Below are 11,391 nucleotides of genomic sequence, written 5' to 3'. Positions count from 1 at the left end.
AATGCAAAATGGTGTAACAGTTCCTAATGAAATTACACTACTTAAAATAATGTGTGGTTGTATTTTTTCAAAGGAAAATGTAAAGGAGAAATTTATTGTTTATTGCATGTAAAACAAAATAGCAACCATTTCATAGAGGAAGTCTTTAACTACCTTCTCTTTTGACTGCATTTAGCCAGGTTGTTGAAAAAAAATCTACACATATGTGCAGTGGTAACCTTGATAAAATGACAATGAAAATTGCATATACTTAGTTCATCCTGGGAAGCTTAAGATAAACTGTTCTTTGAAATATCTGGCTCTTGAGGACCATTTTGTGGTAGAAGGTACTGCAGATGTCCCAGGTAATATTTGTGCCCGCTGTTGACACACAGCCCATGCAGGGAAGTGCCCTGAAACACAAAGAGGCATTGCAGAAGGAGCAGGCTCTGAAAAAGGTGAGGGGCTAGGCGAAGAAGAAATTGGAGTTCTGGAAGAGCAGAACTGGAGAGCAGGTGCTATCTGTGGCCAGCATGGTAGGAGTGGGTTTTGCACATGGGAATCATAGGATGGATAAATACCTTGAACAACTGAGAGAGAAGGGGAGCAATCAGTCAGCTTCTGCAGACTAGACCTGAGAACTGGGAAAATAGGAAGACTGTGAGGCTATGATTTTTGAAAATTTTACTCTGAACAGAAGAAGTGTTCATGTAAGGAGAAGAGGATTTTTTCTCAAGAAAACTGATACAGGCAACTCACAGAAGAGGGAAAGCAAAAGGAGAGGAAACACTTGGATCTGGCCTAGCAAAACATTGTTAATGATACAAGTTGCTGAGAAGAAAGACTGGGAATGTCTAGGAAGGAGACAGGGATTGATCTGACGAATAGAAGCTGAACCAACATAGGATGATAGGAAGATTCAAATGTAGAAGCAAGGAGTGAGAGAAAGGGCTTAGCCGAGCAACAGGCTGAAAGAGACAGGTCAGAAGAGGCAGTACCCACAGTAGTCTGCTAAACTAGAAACCACAGTTTCTCCAGGATAACTCAGGCTGGGAAACCTAATGCCCATAGGTATTTGACATCTCTCTGGTGGATCTCAAATTAATTCTGTTGTTAGTTATTCTTAATACTCATCAGAGATCTGTGTTCCAGATCTAGATGTGGTATATGATATAATCCCACATCATAACTATGTGGATTTTTAAAATAAACCTAGAGAATTTTGCATTTACATACATAAATAGCTATACAGTATTGACATTGTAAACCCAAAAGTCTTTTAGAGTTAAAAAATTCCAGAAGATTAGGATTAGGAATTTGCAAATAATTGCATGCTTGTGTACCATTTTTATCCATGGGAGCTTGGCCTTATTCACTCCACAAGATGAAAGGACTCATTAAATCCACATGGATGCTATACTGTGTTCTGTTCACCTTTCTCAGTTTGCTGGCCCAAGATTTATTTAGTGTACACTATACCAGCTCTATTATTCAAGATTCAGAATATTCAAGCTTATTAATTTACATATTGAGATTTCTGTGACATTGTTCAGTACACTGAGTGCTCCAGAAACATGAATTCATTTATTTTCACAACATCCTTCTGCTCCTAATATCTGGCTAGTTGAAAGTACACTAATGGTTTTTTTTCTGTATATTGCTGTGTATAATTTTCAAGTATCCTAACACAATCTTTAAAGATTGTGAATTTTTTAGCAAAAACACACTTCTCCCATTAAAAAAAAAAATGGTATTTGATCTCTCCCTTTCTCTTTTTATAGACATGAGAACAATACAGATGACAGTGTACCTTGTAGACTTATTCAATGTATTGATCTGCGTGTCAGTTTGACATGTCAACTTTTACACGTCTTACATATTTTAGGACATGCTCCTATTCTATAAAATTCACATACTTCAGACATTGAATTGTCAACTTCGTTGTCAATTTATTTATTAAAAGTTGATTTTTGTGGAAAGTTAAATTTAAATGCTAGCTTAGGAATAGGAATGCTATTAATTTGAGAAAATGGACATTGACAGAGCGGCTGAAATTTATGTTCAGCAATTAGGGAAACAAAAAATAATAATAATTTTTTAAAAAAGGTTAAAAAAAGTTATTTTGAACACTGAAGTATTTCAGGAGCACACTGAATTAGTGGGACAGTAGGAAAATTCAGTCATAGGAATTTTTTGGTAGAACTACTCAGAATCACAGGGAGATTCCTTGAATGTATCTGTATTTGCAGTGCAGGTATTTAAATTTTGTCATCCAAACCAAAACAACCTTTGAAAACCAAGCAACAGGTTCCTGTTGCTTACACAATACTGTTTTCATCAGCAAGAGTTATGAAGGAGTCACTTATATATTCTTGACTCCTCACTGCAGCCTATACAACAACAGGGAAAAAGTAAGTACTAATTCTCTGATTCCCTAGCCTGGGGTGAAATCCCAGAAGCAGAAATAAGTGAGATTATAATGCCCAATGGAAAGAATTGAGGACAAAACAACAAACAGGAATTACTAACCTTGCCCACAGTTCTTCAGAGAATCCTAAAAGTCTTACTATTTTCAAAGAGCAGGAATGTTCTTGAATATATGCAGTTGCATCAAAATTTGTTCATGAAGCACAGAGAAGAACAGAGGAAATTATGATCTCATAACTTGCAGGTCAAGCCATTGAAATTATAGCCATGTGAGAAAGAATGTAAATCAGAAAGATTCTTTCATTTTTCCTTTTTTTTTTTTTTAATTTTCTTTTAAGGCTTCCCATAGTCCTGTGGTATGCTCTTTACCATTTAGAATGACTGCTATCTGAGAAATCCAGACTAGGTGTTTTTATAACAATTTAATCTCAAGCATTATCTGTATACCTGTTAGAGACTCCCACCCCAGTAATAGCTTAATGCTCTATATGCAGGATCCACAAGTAGAACACATTTTCATGGTGGATTTTACAAAAATGTAATTTGGTTTTATAAACATTCCAAAGTTCAACAGGATGCAATTATCTGATTGCTGGAGGACAAGAAAGTCCATATTAGTTCAAGAGCTGTTTTATTGAGCTGTGTTCAATTTCTCAAAGCATTCAGAAGATTCATTATGAGATTACACCAGAGACCCCTAGCTCCAGCACCATGCCACAGAAAATGGGATGCCCAACATCTGTTGCTTTCCATGTTGCTGCTACTCACTATCTAACCCTGCTCTCCACAGAAACTGTTCACAACTATTTCAAAAGTTAGTATAGCTTTGTGTGTATGTGGTTTGTAGTATACACATTATACTAGGCTACTTAAGGTGCTCTCTCCCCTGTCCCTTTTTTTTCCATGGAAAGCTAGAAATTAACTATTGTGACTTTGCTTTCAGCTCACTTCAGTCAGAATGCCTAAAACCCATCCACGATGGTATTTTAGACTAAATTCCTATGCGTAGCTTTACATCTTGGTGTAACTTCCCACAGCAAAGAAGGCACACAAAGCCACCCTGTCCCCACATGGCAAAGCTGGCATGTCACATACTGATGGCACAAGGTGCATCTGATTTAATTGACATTTAAAGCTGAAACTCCTGATGGAGCCAGGAGAAGGTCCTGTAGCTGTGCCTCCTCCTTGATGCAGACAGATCTCAGATCTCAGAGGTCACGCACAATTACCCTGGAGTCCTTGGCTCTGAATCTCCAAATACCACTGTGGAGCCCATGAAGAAAAATAAAGTGATTGAACCCACAGAGGTGGGTGGTATTCCCTGTAGGCATATGCTCACCTTTATTGTTCACAAGCAAGAGGTCTCATCATTTGTGTGAGAAATGTTTTAAGCTCTCTGTGCAACATCAGTGATCACTGGTGCTGGTCTGTACGAGGGTGGGGAATATTCCTAGGCAACACACCCTCTCCTTGGAAGAAGACTCAGAAGAGATGGGCACAGGTGCTTACAAAGCTCATATCATGAGCTATTTAGAGTGATAATCAGATTATAGCCACATTAACAACACAAGGAGAGTGTAGCAATATACTGCAATAATGCTAAACTGCATTGCAAAGCATGGACATAGAGAAGCTGATATTTGCCTTTCCCCTGTTATTGAATGACAGCTATAATGTAAGATTGCCGGACACAGTGAGTCATAAAAAAGAGCATCAGTCAGCATGATTTTCAGGCTTTTCCCCATTTCCTGTAATAAGCAGAAGCAGTACTTTGGAAATTTCTGTTTTCTTTTGAGTTGGTAGATCTTTTTTCTTAGATCTTTACAGTTTCACCTTCGTTTCCCTCATGCTGTTGCTGGTTTCGTTTTTCTCATTATGACCGAATCATTGAGTCCCTTAAGAGTTTCTCAAGGATACTGGTATTTCAGCTTCTGGTGATGAAAAAGTATTTCACCCTTAATATCCAGATCACTGGGTCGTTTGGCTGAATTAATGGAAACAGAAGTAGATGAATGTGACAAAGCACAACAAGCAAGGCAGAAATGCATGCAGTAAGTTAACACCCCTTCTTGCATCCATTTCAGGCAGTATATTATCCATATTATCTTCCCACTCTTTTTGCTTTGCCTTGACAGAGATCGTGACCATCAAGTGGTATATAAGGCATATGCTGTTGTTTTTAAGCATAAGCATATGGACAGTTATGTAATCTTATTTAGTGCTAGTTTGTTTTTTTGGCCAGATTTCCCTGAACTTCTGCTGTCCTATTTTTAGTGTATGGCAGAGAGGCATGTAATAAAAGAAGCTCGAATATATCCTTATTTATACCTCTTAATTTGTGGAAAATAAAAAATTATTATTGTACTATACTAATATACCAGTTTTGGATTATATTAATTAATCAGCTTTTTGATAAATTACTTAGCAGTGAAGTGAAATTAGCTAGTGTGCTTATTGATTAGTTGGTCAGCAAGTAAGTGCTATCCACTTGAGAGGAGGGTAGACAAAGTTTAAAAATGCTTGAACTGTCCCTCAATGGAGGTGATGTTATAGCAGCCATGAAAGGACCATGTTCACTATTATAAAATCACAGAATTCTTTTGTTTCTGCTTCTGGTCCAAATTGCATTTTGAGAGGAGGAATATCTTCCACTATAGAAAGGTCAAGAATAAAATTCATAAATATATAAGTCAATTTCATAATTGCTCAGCTTTTTACTGATAGTTTTCACCCACAATCTGCAAAACAAGTGATTTGTTATCAAAAAAGGCACTGAGCCTTTTTTTGTACTGACCATGTTCAGACTGAATCTTTTTATGAAGAGGTAATTATTTGCATAACACTAGATATGCTGATTAATTATTTCAGTGTGAATCTTATGATCTGAAGTGGCCTGATCCTTATAAGAAAACTTTTCTATGCACAAATAAGATTGAAGTCAAGTAAGGTATAGAATATTCTATACAAAAATAGACCAAAACTGAATTGTTAGTTTACTGTATTTAAATCAACTAACATTTTGGTAGTCATTAAGAGAAAATTAAGTATTTTATGAGTTTATTTGCTGTTCTTTTCTTATGTAAAAGTGACTAGCAGTTATGTCTTTGAATAAAATTTGGTCTTCTCTCGGACCAGTGCTTAGAGAGCTGGTGCACCCAGTTTTTTAGGAAAACTAATATAGCTTTCGACAGAAGTACAAAGTGATGACCTGGCACATGGCAGACAAAGCACAGACTGTTGAGTTGTGGCCCTAAATTTATTTTAGTTTAACCAGTAAACAGGGGCACAGCATGGACTTTGCTGATTAAATGCAAAACTAAAAAAACCTGAAGCTGCATTTGACAGTGTTCCAGTTTGTAACCAGCTCATCACATGGGATTTTGTTTCCTTCTATTTTCTGGCTTCAGGCATCCCTATGCAGAATATTACTGCTCGTTGTGGGTTTGGTATTTTTTTCCCCAGGACAATTTATTTCTTCCTCTCAAGTTCCTAGAGACGTAATACCCCTGCCCAAAGTCTGAGATATCTGCAGCTTACCATATTGTTCCTTGTTCCACTGATCCTGTCTTTACCATCTGGGAGGACCTACCTCTTCCAGCCTTTGCTTAGGTGAGTGCTCTCAGTGTGGGGGATCAGTCAGTGGAACTATGTGTGTGTGATGAATAATCACAGAGGTGAGGATTTCCAGGAGGTGGCTGCAAGGCAAATATATTGCATAGCTTTACATTTCCTTTGCTATTTTTATCTCATATATACCCTTGTGTGTCCCTTCTTTGTGTCTTGTCTGAATGTGCTTCAAGCAGCCTTGCTCTGTACTGCAGGAGGCAACACAAAATTAGTAATTAATTTCTGATCATTAACTTCATCTACCTCAAGAAGTGCCTTTTTAAAAATGTGATTACTACTATTAAAAGCAATATAAATATTTTACAACAATAAATTTGCTTTCAGTATATCATTATTTTTGTACTTCTATTAGTACAAGATCTTGAAGGAGAATTTAGAAGTGGGAATTTCCTTGCCATGAATTATTTCTCAAATTACTACAGTATTATCCATTGATGGCTTGAGGTTTTAGAATTTTTATGGTCTAGATTTTCCCATAATTAAAAATATACGAGGTTCCAAACTTGCTAGGCCTTAAACATCTGTTTCTTGAACGAATATGTCTTTCATTGATTTCTGATAGAAAGCTTATATCTGTGTGTGGCAACAGCCTTTGACTTCAGATGACAAAATGTTGAAAAATCTCCAGCTGAAATTCCCAGTGTTAGACTAAGTGGCCAAACACGATGGATTGGATTCACCACTGTAATCAACAAGAGGTAAGAAAATGCTGGTGGAAAGTCTGTGGTCAGCATGGAAATATATAGCACAGCTAAGCCTGTAATCAACAGCTAGACTGATCAAAGATGTTTTTCCTCTGCTCTTCCATTTAAGGTTTTTGTTGTTATTAGCTGACTGTGGGAGTTAAGCACAGAGCAAGATGAACACAGTCCAACAGAGGTCAGAAAAACAATTATCTTCTGGAGTTTTGCCATTGAATATGACTGAATAGAAGTTCTTGTCTGTGAAAAAGAAGATCATGGGTTAATCCCTGAGCCAAGTGTAGTAGTGAAGTCTGGTATTTTCTGAGGCAGCAAGATCTGTTCATTTGACAGTAATTTACCTATCAACTTTCTGCAGATGTTACCTAGAAGAAAATTGTTAATATCTTTACTCCTTTAAGAAGTTAGTTCTGGAAGGGCAGCACTGACCTTTCGCCATCCAAGATGATTTTAGATTCAGATTCAGAAGCATCAAAGTGGGCTAGACCCCATTTAAAACAAACTTTCTTATGATTTCTTATGATTATGAAAACGAGATTTCTTACGATAAATGGGAAACTGTAAACACCAAGATCTTGTCTAAGCAGTAGGTGGCAGACTGCTCCCAGTAATCCGTAGGAAGTTGTGACTCAGCCCTTCTTAATGCCCACGGGGCTGTAGCTAAAGGTGATGTGAAGAGAAATGTAAAGGTGGGGAGATTCCTAGGGTTCAAGCAGTCTACCTAATTTCACAGAGCATACCAGGGTACTTGGGTCAGCACTTGCCAGGCGAGGGGATGTTGCTCCTACACACCCGGTGTTATCAGTTCCTAAAGTAACTGTGGCAGTTACCCTGCCCTGCAGCAGCCGGGTGACCTCGATCTTGTTTTGGAGGATTTGCCACTGTCGATGGGAAGCCAGCGCTGTCATGGCTTTGACACCTCTACAGAACAGAATAGTTTCGTCACTATTGGGAAATCCCTCTTACCTCCAGAGACCCCAAGGAGTTTTTTAACCAAAATAGGGTTTGACACGTGAAGTTACATGTCTGAGGATGTCTATGGATACACCACAGCCCCTGCTGATCTCTACATACACGAAGTAGTTTCTGTACAGTATGCAAAATCCAGTCTTTTGACAAAACTTTTTTTTTGGTGCTTGCCCTTTCCTAAAGGATATTAAGGTGGAACAAATCTTTTCTCTTTATAGCAGATTTTATTTTGAATTTAAATTCATCTTGAGGAGTTTTCCCAATGCCCTGCTGCTAATAATTAATGTACTTAAGGATGCACCTTATCCCTTGGCTTTTGTCTCATATGTTTCATTGCAAGAGAAGCTTGTGGTGCTTACACAAACTGCCTTTCCCATCATACTTGTTCCTCATGCCATTATTTTGCTGACTGTCAGAGACTCTATCTAGTGTATACCAAGACTTTTCATTACCCACCTAGAACTAGGCTCTTGTATCAAAGTAGAGGACTGCCCACAGACTGCTGGAAACCACACAATCCAATAGTTGGTAAACACTTGGGGGAGCTGCCCACCCACTCTGCGAAAATGTTGGATCTGATTTATGGAATGATCTGCTTAGCATTCACCAGATTATTTAGAACTTGTTCTGTCATCAGACAAGATTTGAAAGCAAAATAATCTATAAAAGAATAGATTTTCATTCTAGGAAAGGCATTATAAAAGTACAAAATAACCAAACATTTTAGAATTTATATTTTTATTAAGATTATGCTAATTTTAGCTGCTTCTATATTTAAGATAACTCTTGAGATTGATCCTTTAGGCTCTGCTGATGGTTAGTGGGACATCCCATGGATATGCAGAAGCATAGTTCTTTTGGGTTTGCTTTCCTGCTCAGCCTCTGTAACATTTCCCCTGCATGCTTTGGCTAGACTAAGATTATGCCATTCGTCTTCAAGGTGCTTTCTCTTGCTTTTATCTTCCTTAAAACATGATGGAATTTCTTTACAAATCATATGTGATGAAACATATAGATTGTTTGAGTTCCTTTCCATGTGTCATGTTATCTTGCTATCAGTTTTACATCAGTTGCTTAGTGTATAAATGAAAGATTTATTTGAGAATGGGGTCTTGTCCAGCTATGCACAGTTCCCCTCTTTCCTCCCTCCTGTGCAGACTTAGGGGAAATCAGGAGTGGTCTTGTCATAGTAACATTATGAAGGCTCAGTGAACATTTAAGCACACAGTGGAAAACAAAAACATCTCTGAGAAGAACAGAAAGGGAAGCTTCAGGACCATCCCAATCGTTTCTTGACACAAGAGCTCATTTTCAAAGTTTTTATATTCTATTATTAGAAATCTCCCAAACCTATACCTATGACCATTCCAATACTATTTCCAGTTTTCGTAGAATTTACTTGGAACAGATAAGAGTCTGTAATATCCTTCTGCTCAGCAATGCAGTTCTTTTAAAGTTTATCATTGTTATTTCAGGATACATAGCTCTTTCTTGAGCAGTCAAGACATATCATCATCAAGAGCCTCATATTAGACTTCGTGTTTTCTCTGATGACAAATATAGACTACGTTCTAAAAATACCTCCTAAGCCAGAGAGATACATCATTATAAATAACACACTTGAGAAGAGTCAGAGGATGTCTGCACTCTCCAAAGTGGCAGTTACTTCACTGAAATAAAGAAGAAAGTTTGTTTAGAGTGCTCAGTCTGCTTTGGTAATGCAAGCTGTGGTTATGAAAATCTTCTAAAATTTTGTTCAGAGTTATTTGTTGAAAGCATCAGGTGAATAAATATTAAGTCATTGTACTCTGGCTTGCAATTCTGTGAAGTATAGGATTCTTCTTTGGGCTCAAGTCAGGCAGTTATTAATGACAACAGCACTTCATAGTGAGGAATGATCTTTACAGAGGACTGGTATTCAAACCATAGTGAAACCTCAACCAGACAACCAGACCAAGCAGCCCATGTAGTGGTTTTTTACAATATTGATATTGCTGAATGTATGGTCAGAAAGGGAGAGAGATAAATCAACAGAGACTATGCCTTGGTGCATACACTGAGGTTCAGTGTGGTAGTTAGAATGAGGAGTCAAGGGGATTAAAGACTCATTCGGTTCACATATATGGCCAAATATTTTGGTCATTAAAATATGTAACAGTAAGCTTATAATACTCACTGTGTTGTTGTCCTTCACCTCTATCCTACCAGTAATTCAGAGGTGAGAGCAAATAGCTTTACAAGAGAAGACAACTCAGTAACTGTACTGGAGATGGGCTAACCATGGCATAGTGTGGTTTAATATAGCCCATGTTTTCCAGTTCCTTCTTTCCAAACATTTAACTGAGTGAAGTGAAAATAAGGCCTTCATTTAGCAAAGGGAGACTTCCATATGTGTATTTGAAGAGTATTCCTGACTACAGTGCTTTTTCATCCACTTCTTTTACCAAGAAAAGAGGAGTCTGTTTGTTTGGATAATGGATTGATAAAGCTCTCGTTCACCACCATATTACAGAGGATTTGGAAGATTCTCATGAAGAGCTACTTATATCAGTAGCAAATGATCTCATCTATATACAAGTGTAACATGCTATGTCTGAATTGTTGATTTAACTGCCCTGGAGGAGTTGGCCTGTATTGTAAAAGTATTTCTGTATATATATTCTAATTCAACAAGTGAAGAAACGGTTGTACAACAAGTAAAATCATATCTATTTTAATCTTAAATGCATGTGTTTCAAACATTTTGACCAAGATGTAGGCTTCAGATCTGCTTCAGTTCTTGCTGCTTCCTGAAGAGCAGCCAGGAGAAACTGCGAGAATGCCTTAGAATGGAAAGAATAAAGGAGTTCCACTTCCAAGAAGTACTGGCACTGTCCTCAGACAGCTCAACAGTTGTAGGTATTATGGAATTTTGCTAGTCTGTCTGTAATTATCCAAATGCTGTCAAGACTTGTATATTAGAGAATGGAGAACTTGTCTGTTTGGACCTTAAATTACAGTCCATATTTATTCTCATCTTCCTAAAGAAAAGACTTTATGATCAGACTGCCTTTTACAACTTTTCTTTCCATAGTTTCAGTTTATAGGGTAGATGAGCTGGGAGATTTGCTGAGTCCTCTGAAGTCAAGGGCTCACTGTAGGAAGAGAGCAACAGATTTAGCTGCTGTAAACAGAGCACATAGAAATTACCTTTTTTTTGACGTGCAAATGACTACAACTAAATACACAGAGAGACGAAGCCAGGACAATTTCTTTTGCCTCTAGCTACTTTGAGCTGATAAATGGCATCGTTCTGCTCTCTACAGATTTTTTTAAAAGACCACTGGAACCTCAGTCTGCAGGGTGGACAAATTTGATAATGCACTGAGTCTCAGGAGAAAAGGTAGAGTCATTCTGTTAAGAGTAGTTACAGAAATTAGCAAAACAGGAGTTTGACTTTTTAACTGTCTTTCCAACTGTACTTGATCTCCCAGACGTGATCTTGCAAGTCTTTCCAGTGCTATAACTCCTTTGGAGGTGAACTTGCCTTGTCATAGAAGAGACCATGTAATGGAATAGTTCAAGTGATGTGCTATTATTTCAATAGCCACTCATGTTTATCTCTTTGAGTATTAATACTTGGCAATTTCTGATGAAGAAGCATTAGCGTCTCAATCAATAAAGTTATCTGTTTGTAGGTAAATGTCCA

Source organism: Coloeus monedula, assembly GCF_965178545.1.
Source record: "Coloeus monedula genome assembly, chromosome: 1".
Lineage (NCBI taxonomy): Eukaryota > Metazoa > Chordata > Aves > Passeriformes > Corvidae > Coloeus > Coloeus monedula.
Note: the sequence above shows the minus strand (reverse complement) of the source record.